Consider the following 13,905-nt stretch of genomic DNA (forward strand, 5'->3'; position numbering starts at 1 on the left):
ATTACGAAAATAATTGTAGTTATGAAAACATGTTATCATGAAAATTATGCATATAATTATAATTACATTAAATTCTGCACAATTTTTCACAATTACAATTTTCACCAGGTTTTAACTACTCTCTTCACTATCCAAAATAAATCTTAAAACAATCCTTGTTGGCCGCCAGTGTGAGCAAACCTATTCTGCGCGCGGCCCCATGCACTGTGCGCCGATATTAGTGCGCGGTGCGTAGAAAATGGCACATCGGGTGCCCCCAAAGTAGAGCATCATAGCGCTGCCTAACGGGCACTAAATTTCGGAATTTGCATTTACGCTGAATCCGTATGAGCATCCCGCTCATACGGATTCAGCGTAAATGCAAATTCCGAAATTTAGATCGGAAATTGCATTTCCGCATCGGAATGCGGAAATCGGTAATGCAAATGCGGTAGGCGGTTTTCAGCCGGCAATCGGCGAAATTTCCGCCGGAAATCGTGGAAATTCCAACCGACTTTAACATCTATTTTCTCAAAAACTATAAGGTCTTTTTGAAATCTTTTCAGTTTAATAAACCCTGAAAATTTGGTGTTTCTAGGACTTACGGGGGCTTTGCTATTAACCGCTAAAATCAACGGATTTTTACTGTAATGTAAAATGCAGAAACTCTGCATCTGCCTATTTTCTGCATTTTACATTATAGTAAAAATCCGCCGAATTTAGCGGTTAATAGCAAAGCCCCCGTAAGTCCTAGTAACACCAAATTTCCAGGGTTTAGTAAACAGAATCTTCTGAACAGGATGCAAAAATGTTTTCAAAAAGACCTTATAGTTTTTGAGAAAATCTATGTTAAAGTCGGGCGGAATTTCCGCGATTTCCGGCGGAAATTCCGCATTGGAATGCAGAAATTGGTAGCGGAATGCGGAATCAGTAATTGGAAATGGCGGAATGCGGATTTACCGTGGAATCAGAAATTGGCAATTCCGACCATCCCTAACGGGCACCCAATGCGCAATTTTCGTCGCTTCGGGTGCGACTTTTAAGGACCAGCAATGCGCACTACTATCCGCGCTGCGCGCACAGTGAGCAGTATTGTTTCAACTGTGTGGCTGCAAACCACCTAACGCTGTGGTTTGCGCACACTAATACTTAGGGCACACTAACCGGCTTAGCGCCGGTTAGTGAATCAAGTCCATTATGTGCGTTTTACATGCGTTTTGAAAATCATGCAGCAAGTTGGGCATTTTAAAAAAATGGACACTGTTAAAGCACATATATGCATTTTTACATGTGGCCCATAGTTGAGGGCCAGATTTGTACATTTTACTGCCGACGACCAACTGTTAACCCCGCCCACTGAGTCTCCCCTAGTGTTGAGCACCCCCATCCTATGCTCCTCTGTAGTGTGCTTCCCCTATCCTTTACTGTGCTTGTCTACTCTGCCCTGTGGTAGCAGGGCGGCCACGGACCGGGTCTGTGACCACTGTATTTCACGTTTGGCAGTTTAACTGCCTGAGTATGCCAGCCCACTTCCCTCCCCTTGCTGCCTGGTGCCCTAGGTCATCGCCTTTGGGGCCTTTTCTCAAATCCGGCCATGTGTATGATAATACAGTGGGTTGCAAAAGTATTCGGCCCCCTTAAAGTTTTCCACATTTTGTCACATTACTGCCACAAACATGCATCAATTTTATTGGAATTCCACGTGAAAGGCCAATACAAAGTGGTGTACATGTGAGAAGTGGAAGTGGATCAACAGGGATATGTGAGGGAGCAGGCTGGAGTTGTACTTTACACTGGTTGAACTCGATGGACGTATGTCTTTTTTCAACCAAAATAACTATGTAACTATGTAACTATGAAAATCATACATGATTCCAAACATTTTTTACAAATAAATAACTGTAAAGTGGGGTGTGCGTAATTATTCGTCCCCCTGAGTCAATACTTTGTAGAACCACCTTTTGCTGCAATTACAGCTGCCAGTCTTTTAGGGTATGTCTCTACCAGCTTTGCACATCTAGAGACTGAAATCCTTGCCCATTCTTCTTTGCAAAACAGCTCCAGCTCAGTCAGATTAGATGGACAGCGTTTGTGAACAGCAGTTTTCAGATCTTGCCTCAGATTCTCGATTGGATTTAGATCTGGACTTTGACTGGGCCATTCTAACACATAGATATGTTTTGTTTTAAACCATTCCATTGTTGCCCTGGCTTTATGTTTAGGGTCGTTGTCCTGCTGGAAGGTGAACCTCTGCCCCAGTCTCAAGCCTTTTGCAGTCTCCAAGAGGTTTTCTTCCAAGTTTGCCCTGTATTTGGCTCCATCCATCTTCCCATCAACTCTGACCAGCTTCCCTGTCCTTGCTGAAGAGAAGCACCCCCAGAGCATGATGCTGCCACCACCATATTTGACAGTGGGGATGGTGTGTTCAGAGTGATGTGCAGTGTTAGTTTTCAGCCACACATAGCGTTTTGCATTTTGGACAAAAAGTTCCATTTTGGTCTCATCTGACCAGAGCACCTTCTTCCACATGGTTGCTGTGTCCCCCACATGGCTTGTGGCAAATTGCAAATGGGACTTCTTATGCTTTCTGTTAACAATGCCTTTCTTCTTGCCACTCTTCCATAAAGGCCAACTTTGTACAGTGCATGACTAATAGTTGTCCTATGGACAGAGTCTCCCACCTCAGCTGTAGATCTCTGCAGCTCATCCAGAGTCACCATGGGCCTCTTGACTGCATTTCTGAGCAGCGCTCTCCTTGTTCAGCCTGTGAGTATAGGTGGATGGCCTTGTCTTGGTAGGTTTACAGTTGTGCCATACTCCTTCCATTTCTGAATGATCGCTTGAACAGTGCTCTGTGGGATGTACAAGGCTTTGGAAATCTTTTTGTAGCCTAAGCCTGCTTTAAATTTTTCAATAACTTTATCCCTGACCTGTCTTGTGTGTTCTTTGGACTTCACGGTGTTGTTGCTCCCAATATTCTCTTAGGCAACCTCTGAGGCCCTCACAGAGCAGCTGTATTTGTACCGACATTAGATTACACACAGGTGCACTCTATTTAGTCATTAGCACTCATCAGGCAATGTCTATAGGCAACTGACTGCACTCAGATCAAAGGGGGCCGAATAATTATGCACACACCTCTTTGCAGTTATTTATTTGTAAAAAATGTTTGGAATCATCTATAATTTTCGTTCCACTTCTTATGTGTACATCACTTTGTGTTGGTCTTTCATGTGGAATTCCAATAAAATTGATTCATGTTTGTGGCAGTAATATGACAAAATGTGGAAAACTTCAAGGGGGCCGAATACTTTTGCAACCCACTGTATTTCAGATTTCAAGCTGGCCTAAACTCAGAACTTCTACTCTAAAAGATAAGCAACGGCATATTGACCTTTAAAGAAAAAAAACTACATTTATTTGGTACAGCCCACAGACCTCCTGCAATAAATCTGCAGTGTGTCTACTTCTTGCTTGCATGGCAGCAGACATAGGGTTAACATCCTGTGTTTACAAATTAGCTGAGGACTGCCGAGATCCCTGTTGTAACGATTGTGGAACTTTCTCTGTGATCAGCGCACAACGCGTGCGCTGACACGGCGGAAATCCTCCACAAGCGTATATTTGCAGGCACCCAGCAAAAGGTGCTAGGCACCTGTAGAGGGAAATTCCTGTCGGCAGATGGCGCTGGGGAGTGCAGAGGAACCAATCCTCTGTACCTCCACAAGTGCCAGACAGGAATTGTACGAAGCGCAGAACGCAATCACAAGAGAGGCGATTGCGAATGAGAGCGAGCAAAGGGACAGGTTGTATGTGTGTGCGGCAATCCAGTCGCCACCCCGCAACTGCGCACACACAACAGCAGATATGAAATAGGAACGCGATCGCGAGAGGTGCGATCGCCAGACGTGGCACAAGGCAGATCAGAATAGAATACGAGGGTAGCAAAGGCACAGCAAATAATACAATGAGAAGATGCGGAAAATAACAAACGCTAGCTAACCGCGAACACCGCACTCATTTGCAACAGTGCAGGCGGTTATGCGCGGTCTCCACGTGATAAGCACAATAGAGACAAGCACGCCTAATTAACCATCGACAGACAAACATGAAACAGAGGACGCGAGCGCTTGCTTAACGGTTACCTCATCGAGCCTCCAGCAAGCGTAGCAGACAAGACAGACACACGAAAACAGGGACAAGCGAGAGATAGGATCCACAGCACTAGCGAAAAGTGGCTAGCGCGATCCAGGTACAGAGTAGCAGAACAGAAGGATCCCCAGCGCTAGCGAAAAGTGGCTAGCGCGATCCCAGAAGACAGAACAGAAGGATCCCCAGCGCTAGCGAAAAGTAGCTAGCGCGATCCCAGAAGACAGAACAGAAGGATCCCCAGCACTAGCGAAAAGTAGCTAGCGCGATCCCAGGAGACAGAACAGAAGAGATAGCTGGTAGCAACCGCTGCACCAGCTATACTCCAAGAACAGAGATCAGAACCATTTCCTGTCGACCACCGTTGGGACAGGACAAAGGCAATACAGATAATACAACCTGACTGGGCTAGAAGGGGAGCCTAAAGCAACCCCCAGGAATTAACTATACTAGATAGCAATGGCTGACACTCCAGCAGTGTCCATCAGGAACAGACCATGGAAAGGAAATGACCAGCCAAGCCTTCTGGGAAACATAAAGCTCTTATAGTGCCAGTCATCAAAGATGGCAGGTAGGGGATTTGCATAACGAATGTATGCAAATTCCACAGCAAGAGAACAGACCAGAAACTTGCAATGGAAAGACAGGTCTCTGTTCCAGAGTCCTGCAGCATGCAAACCTAAACAATGGTCAAAAGGCTGCCTGCCTGCGCAGGCAGCTGAGCGGATTCTCACACCTGTGCTGACAAAGTGGAGAGATCAAATTCCAATTGTAACTACTTGCAGCTGAGGGTAAATTTTATTTCTTAAAAGTGTTATAATTTACTAAATAATGAATGCCTTATTGTTACTTTTTAACATTTTATCTTGTTTACAGATACTCAAGCTCCTATTTCTCCTTGTGATAATGTAAAATGTCGTGCCAAAGAAAAATGCCAAATAATCAAGGGAGTTGCCATCTGTGTGCCAATCTCTGAAGTCAATTGTTATGCAATGGGTGACCCTCATTATAAGACCTTTGATGGGAAATATTATGACTTCCAAGGAACTTGTACTTACACTATTGTCAAGACTTGTGGCAATGACACTGGACTCACCCCCTTCAGCATCGAAGCTACGAATGAGAATCGAGGCAGCACCCGTGTCTCCTATGTCAGCTATCTGACCATTAAATTCTATGACATTGTGATATATGTTGTGAGATTTGATTATGGATTTGTACGGGTAAGTGGCCTTCCTGTTTTTGATGTGTCAGCAGTTTTCTTCAGCTCTTAAAGTGGGATTACACAAAAAATGAAATGTTTGCTAATTCGTTAAATATGGTAAAAAATAGGGGTGGGATGACGAATCGGTCGAATCCACGAACCCCTCAAATCTTGTAAAGGATTCAAGATTTGTGGATTCTAATTACAACCCCATTTTGCGTCAGTCGAATCAGAAGAATCACGACGCTGCATCCCCGTACATCCGCCGCTCCCCCGTCCTCCTCCGATACCCTCCACACCATCTCCGTTTTAGGGTTAGGCAGTGGCACTACTTGGGTGCCTTAGGGTTATGCACCACCAGAGGGGTCTTAGGGTTAGGCACCACCAGGGGATCTTAGGGTTAGGCACCACCAGGGGGAATTTAGGGTTAGGCACCACCAGGGGATCTTAGGATTAGTCATTACCAGGTGGGTGGTTAGGGTTAGGCACCACCAGGGGGAATTTAGGGTTAGGCACCACCAGGGGGTCTTAGAGTTAGTCACCACCGGGGGGGGGGGTCTAAGGATTAGGGATAGGTAGAGGATAGGTAGAGGGAGGGTTCTGTGTGAGAGTAGGGTTAGGTTTAATTGTAGTAAAATGCTAGTAATATTTATTAATGTTTTACAACGGTTATTATAAACATACTTACTTTTTTTTCATTGTTATAAATAATATTTTCAAAGGTTATATACAATACTAGTTGATGACCCGGTGTTGCCCGGGTATGTATTTGGCTGGTGTTGGCTCTGCCCACTTTTTCTAACCCTAACACACAATTACTCAATGACCAAGTTTGTGAGCTTTGGGTTGTTTGGCATCAATGAGTTGCATATTCCCATATAAATTAAACAAATCACATTGGCTGTTTGTGGCTGCACCCCTCTCCAACATTTGAACCCCAGTTACCCAATTACCAACTGTAGCAGGTTTGAGGCATCTGCTATTAACAGTGTAAAAATGGCAGCAATTTAAATATTCCCCTTGAAAATCAACAGGTGAATTTTTATTGGCTATTATAGGCTCCACCCACTTCCCTGAATGTTAATTTTAGTCACCCAGTGACCATCTGGGCAAAGTTTGAGAACCCTGCCATAAAAAGTGTAAAAAGGGCTCCAGTTTATATTTTCCCAGTGAAATTCGTTTTTGGCTCTGCCCACGTTTTGTAACCTGGACACACAGTCACTCAATGACCAAGTTTGTGAGCTTTGGGGTCCTTGGCATTAGAGATGGCCCGAACGATTCACGCGCAAACTTATTTTTCAGTGGTTCGCTCGCGAACTATATGCGAGTTCAACCCGCCCCCTATACTACATCATTAGTGTCAACTTTGACCCTCTACATCACAGTCAGCAGACACAGGGTAGCCAATCAGGCTACACTCCCTCCTGGAGCCCCCCCCCCCCCCCATAAAAGGCAGACAGCGTCAGCCTTTTCACTCAATCGTGTGGCTGCAGTAATTAGAGAAGGGAAAGAACCTGACATAGGGAAAGCTTAGTTGGCTCTTGTGTTGGGCTAGTTAGCTTGCTCCTTCTAGCTGATATTTATTGCTAAAAAGCACTCCTCATCCTCAACAGCTCTTTTGAAAGCTAATGTTGTTCTTGTGATCTATTTTTTTTTTTTTTTGTGCGTGTGTGTCCCACAGACACTTGTGTTGCATATACAGCCCTGTCTGTCAGTCACATCTGCTGGCCCTTATATACCAGTAACTCGCTGCACCTGTACACGGTACCTGTGTGTGACAGCTACACATTTGTAATACCAATCCCTGCATACCTGTTCAGTAGTGCACCTACCTACGTGACCGCAAGCAGTGTTATATTATATACCAGTCACTCGCTGCACCTGTTCACGATACCTGTGTGTGTGACAGCTGCACATTTGTAATGCCAATCCCTGCATACCTGTTCAGTAGTGCACCTACCTACGTGATCACAAGCAGTGTTATATTATATACCAGTCACTCGCTGCACCTGTTCACGGTACCTGTGTATTTGACAACTGCACATCTGTAATACCAATCCCTGCATACCTGTTCTGTAGTGCACCTACCTTCGTGACCGCAAGCAGTGTTATATTATATACCAGTCACTCGCTGCACCTGTTCACGGTACCTGTGTGTGTGACAGCTGCACATTTGTAATACCGATCTACGTGACTGCAAGCAGTGTCAGGGGCTTAACAAGGTCCCACCGGGCCCCCCTGCAGAAACACTAAGAGGGCCCCCCCTTGGGGCCAGTTTGGGGCCATTTTGGGGGGTTGGAGGGGTCGCGGAATGAGGGGAAAGCCATGCTGCACTTTGGCGGGGAGGGGGGACGGTCCCCCCCTCTCTCGCCTTGGTCTCCCCCCTCTGCGCTCCCCTCCAGCGTTGAATACTTTGTGTATGCAGGCGGAGGGCAGCTGCAAATACATACCTTCTGTGCGCTCCAGCGTGGATGTTCCTCTCTCTAACCTCTGACGCGACTTCCTGTTTATACAGGAAGTCACGTCAGACACTAGAAGGAGAAACGTCCACGCTGGAATGCAGCGTTATGCAAGTGAGCAGTGTTATATTATATACCAGTCACTCGCTGCACCTGTTCACGGTACCTGTGTGTGTAACAGCTGCACATTTGTAATACCAATCCCTGCATACCTGTTCAGTAGTGCACCTACCTATATGACCGCAAGCAGCAGGGAATTTTGATTGGCTGCTGTAGGCTCCACCCACTTTCCTGAATATTAATCCCAGTCATCCAGTAACCAACTGTGTAAAGTGTGAGAACCCTGCCAATAACATAATGGCGGAAACCAATCTAACAAATCTGATTGGCTGTTTGTGGCTCCTCCGCCTTTAGTGAATTTGGACCCCAGTCACTCAATGACCAACTGTATCAGGTTTGAGGACTCTGCCATTAACAGTGTAAGAATGGTAGCAATGTAAAAATACCCCTTGAAAATTAATAGGTGAATTTTGATTGGCTGTTGAAGGATCCACCCACATTTCTGAATATTAATCCCAGTCACCCAGTGGCCAACTGTGTCAAGTTTGGGAACCCTGCCTTGTAAAAAAATTTAGTTGTTGGCACTGCCCACTTTTTCTAACCTTGACATACAGTCACTCAATGACCAAGTTTATGATCTTTGGGGTCCTTGATAGCTAGCTACCTATACTGAATGCATCTATACCTAGCTACCTATACTGAAGGCACCCATACCTAGCTACCTAAACTGAAGGCACCTATAGCTAGCTACATATACTGAAGGCACCAATAGCTAGCTACCTATACTGAAGGCACCTATAGCTAGCTATCTATACTGAAAGCACCTATAGCTAGCTTCCTACTATCTTACTACCTACCTATACTGAATGCAGGCAGGTGCTATTCCACCACTTTCTTTTGGACTGTTTGTGTGTGCGTGCATGTGTAAGTGTGGTGTGTATGTGTGTGTAATAGGGCCTTGTTTAAATAGATGATCTATTCTACAAGATACATTTTACTTTCTTTATCATCTCTCTTCTTACAGGTTAATAACCAGCGTCAGAGGCTTCCTATCACCCTGGCCAATGGGCAAGTCATGCTGTATCAGTCTGGTAGCAACTTGAATGTTGTAACTAATTTCTCTTTAAAAGTGATCTACGACTGGAAATATGTGCTACAGATATACATCTCCAGCAGCTATTTTCAAAATCTGTGTGGAATGTGCGGTTACTACAATGAAAATCCTAATGATGACTTTGCCACACCATCTGGAGTCCAAGCAGCCAGTGCAGTCGACTTTGGCAAAAGTTGGAAAGTGGACGATGGAAACAAGTTTTGCTGGGATGATTGTAAGGGGGTATGCAAGACCTGCCCATTAGACCAGCAGAACATCTATTTAGATGAAACCAAATGTGGATTAATCTCCAAACCTGACGGCCCATTCAGTCAGTGTCATAGCATTATAGGCCCCAAACCGTATGTTGACAACTGTGTGTATGATGTCTGCCTTAATGGAGGTCCCAAGGAAATTTTATGCCAAAGTCTGGCAACGTATGCTACTCTTTGCCAAAAAAGTAATGTTACAATCAAGGAATGGAGAGACTTGTCGGGATGTGGTAAGTATGCACTGCTGCAATGCTTTTGAATTTTTTGTGTTTAAAATGGCATGCCTGGTACACACTTGCAGTTAGGGTTGGCCAATCACTGACCAATTTTACCACCTCTATGTAGTATGAGGGTTTACGTACACAATCTGCTCATAGTACTCAATATCTGCTGACCCTCAGTACTATATGGAGGTGGTAAAATAGGTCAGTGATTGGCCAATCAAAATTGAAAGTGTGTACCAGGCTTTAGTGTATTCATTCTGAAGGGTGCATACAAAAGGTGACATTCACCAAACGCGTGCATGAAATAGTGGCGTGAGAAAAAATGGGCGCAGGGTGATACCGATATAAGTCTTAGTCTAAATGATAAATACCATGCTGAATTGGGCACCAAATGAAAAATAACACATATTTACAGTGGTTATGATGATAGTAAAAAATTGGTAAATGTTACCGGTATTTTACTACAGCTAAACCTATCCTTACACTCACACAGAACCCTCCCCCCCTCTGTTGCCTAACCTTAAATCCCTCCTTCCTAGAGCCTAACTCTAAACCCCCCAAGCCCGACACCTAACCTTAAAACCCCCTTCCTAGCGCCAAACCCTAAACCCCCCCTTTCCTGATGCCTAACGTTAAACACCCCTTCATGAAGCAACTGAGGACGCCAGCTCCAGGATGTACGCCAGGCTGGCATCCTCCTCCATGCAGGAGGAAACAGAATGGAGCTATGTGGGACTCGGCAGCTGTAGGGTAACGATCAATTGTTACCCTCCACTGCCATTGCAGGAGAGCCAGCGCAGGAACGAGTTTAGGTAAGTAACGAGCTATTGTTACAGTCCAGAAATCTAACTTTAAAATCCCCTTCCTGATGCCAAACCTTAACTGCCCCCCCCCCCTTTCCATGTCCCCCCGTCCATGTCCCTACCCTACCTAAATTGCATAAAAACAAGTTTCATCATCAGCTTCAACAAACGATGATTTTAAAAAATTTAAAATTTCGGTTGGATGGGCCCGCTATATATTGGGTCCCTAAATTTATGCTTTTGGCACCCAATAGCTGATATCTGCCTTAGCGTCTATGGGGCCCTCAAATTGTCCATTTTATATTTACATTCTGAAATTTATCACAGGAGACCTCTTTACTGCTGGCAGGTGATGTCAGTGGTTGCTGACATCCCACTGTGGGAGGGGTTTTCATCACAATATCAGCCATATAAACCCTCCTGATGATCTATTTGAGAAAAGGTAAAGATTTCTTACCTTTCTTACATTTCTTGGGAAGGGGCGATCAGCTACTGATTGGGATGAAGTTTAATCTTTGGTTACAGTTTCTCTTTAAATTTAAAAAATTCACCAATTTGAAAAAAATAAAAAGTATTGTAGATTGAAGAATGGGTGAGCTAATAAGCCAAAAAATGTCACAATGTCATTGTGAAGCTCAAAATGTATGTATTTCCTACTATGTATACAGGTCCTTCTCAAAAAATTAGCATATTGTGATAAAGTTCATTATTTTCTGTAATGTACTGATAAACATTAGACTTTTATATATTTTAGATTCATTACACACAACTGAAGTAGATCAAGCCTTTTATTGTTTTAATATTGATGATTTTGGCATACAGCTCATGAAAACCCAAAATTCCTATCTCAAAAAATTAGCATATCATGAAAAGGTTCTCTAAACGAGCTATTAACCTAATCATCTGAATCAACTAATTAACTCTAAACACCTGCAAAAGATTCCTGAGGCTTTTAAAAACTCCCAGCCTTGTTCATTACTCAAAACCGCAATTATGGGTAAGACTGCCGACCTGACTACTGTCCAGAAGGCCATCATTGACACCCTCAAGCAAGAGGGTAAGACGCAGAAAGAAATTTCTGAACGAATAGGCTGTTCCCAGAGTGCTGTATCAAGGAACCTCAGTGGGAAGTCTGTGGGAAGGAAAAGGTGTGGCAGAAAACGTTGCACAACGAGAAGAGGTGACCGGACCCTGAGGAAGATTTTGGAGAAGGACCAATTCCAGACCTTGGGGGACCTGCGGAAGCAGTGGACTGAGTCTGGAGTAGAAACATTCAGAGCCACCGTGTACAGGCGTGTGCAGGAAATGGGCTACAGGTGCTGCATTCCCCAGGTCAGGCCACTTTTGAACCAGAAACAGCGGCAGAAGCACCTGACCTGGGCTACAGAGGAGCAGCACTGGACTGTTGCTCAGTGGTCCAAAGTACTTTTTTCGGATGAAAGCAACTTTTGCATGTCATTCATAAATCAAGGTGCCAGAGTCTGAAAGAAGACTGGGGAGAGGGAAATGCCAAAATGCCTGAAGTCCAGTGTCAAGTATCCACAGTCAGTGATTTTCTGGGGTGCCATTTTAGCTGCTGGTGTTGGTCCACTGTGTTTTATAAAGGGCAGGGTCAATGCAGCTAGCTATCAGGAGATTTTTGGAGCACTTCATGCTTCCATCTGCTGAAAAGCTTTATGGAGATGAAGATTTCATTTTTCAGCACGACCTGGCACCTACTCACAGTGCCAAAACCACTGGTATTTACCAGTGACTATGGTATTACTGTGCTCAATTGGCCTGCCAACTCTGCTGACCTGAACCCCATAGAGAATCTGTGGGATATTGTGAAGAGAAAGTTGAGAGACGCAAGACCCAACACTCTGGATGAGCTTAAGGCCGCTATCGAAGCATCCTGGGCCTCCATAACACCTGAGCAGTGCCACAGGCTGATTACCTCCACGCCACGCTGCATTGAAGCAGTCATTTCTGTAAAAGGATTCCTGACCAAATATTGAGTGCATAACTGAACATAATTATTTGAAGGTTGACTTTTTTTGTTTTAAAAACACTTTTCTTTTATTGGTCGGATGAAATATGCTAATTTTTTGAAATAGGAATTTTGGGTTTTCGTGAGCTGTATGCCAAAATCATCAATATTAAAACAATAAAAGGCTTGAACTACTTCAGTTGTGTGTAATGAATCTAAAATATATGAAAGTCTAATGTTTATCAGTACATTACAGAAAATAATGAACTTTATCACAATATGCTAATTTTTTGAGAAGGACCTGTATATTTTTTTAATGGAAAACTGATGACAATGATGGCAGCAAGTCCTAAAAGCCACAATTTTAAGTAGGGGCATTTTGGTAACAATGAACTGCTTGTTTTTAGACCCTAGAATACTTTTGTACTTTACTTTTTTTATCCACTACTAGAGTGCACCTACATTGTTTGATAGTGCTTTGGGTAAAATATTATCGGAGGCATGCAAGGCTGTTTAAAGAATATATAGAGAATGGCACAAAAAGCTTGATATAGGCCTCGATTCATAAAGCATTACCTCATGCGGTAATGCTGAAAACAGCAGACTTTACCGACCACTTAGCAAAATGTCAATTCATAAAGGCTGTTACCGCATGAAAAGCTGACATTACCGACCAGGGAGCTAAATTACCGACTTGGCTGCAGTTACCGACAACACATGTCAGTAAATTGTCAGCAAATGTCAATTCATAAAGCCTTGAACATGCGGTAAGCCAGGCGGTAGTTACCGACACCTCTGGTGAGGTCTTAACAAGTTACCGACAGCTCTGACAGCTCTGATTAATGCAAAGTGCAGAGATCCGAAAGTCTGTTTGATTCATCTGTGGAGAGAGCCGGAGAGCCGTCTGTGTGAATCATTTCAGCAGGCAGGGAAAGACTGTGTGACTCATCTGTCTGAGTCATCAGTGGGAGAGCCAGAGAGAGCCGTCTGTGTGATTCATTTCTGCAGGGCAAAGAGGGAATCGGGACACTGCTCTACTCTACCGCTCAATGGGCTGCAGTAATTTACCGACCTCCAAGGGCAGCTGGGGAAATCTTTATGAATTAGCACACAGACCGGGAAAATACCGAGTGCGGTATTTTCCCGACAAGATTTTTGTTATCGCACTGCTGTTTATGAATCGAGGCCCATAGTGTAGAAGGTACTGGTAAGGATGAATTGTTGATAGAATAAGTATTCTTATACTGACGAGCCAGGGCTACCACTCAGGCAACCACTGTAGATGCAGGTGGGGAGATTAAGCTTGTCCCCACTCAGAATTAAGAAGTCAATCTCCGTAGATCAGAAGAAAGGAGTAACTCGCATGGTACAAGGTGAACAGAGGCACCAAAAGAGTAAAAATAGATTAAACTTTTAAAACATGGGGAGGAAGTGGTGGACTTACCTCCTCCAAGCAGACACAAAAATGTATTATTGTTTAAAACATAGAACATTTATTGATACCCTCCAAGGTTCTTTAGAACGCGTTTTGCTGGTATGACCCTGCTTCATCAGGCAATGGGGTAGGAGTATATAGCAAATGTAGGTCTCAGTCTGAGCCAGACACCTCTGTTCACCCTGTACTGTTTTAAAAATAGGACTAACAATACTTTGCTTGTAAAAACTGCACTGAATAGAATTGTAGACATCAGGA

Source organism: Hyperolius riggenbachi, chromosome 6, assembly GCF_040937935.1.
Source record: "Hyperolius riggenbachi isolate aHypRig1 chromosome 6, aHypRig1.pri, whole genome shotgun sequence".
NCBI lineage: Eukaryota > Metazoa > Chordata > Amphibia > Anura > Hyperoliidae > Hyperolius > Hyperolius riggenbachi.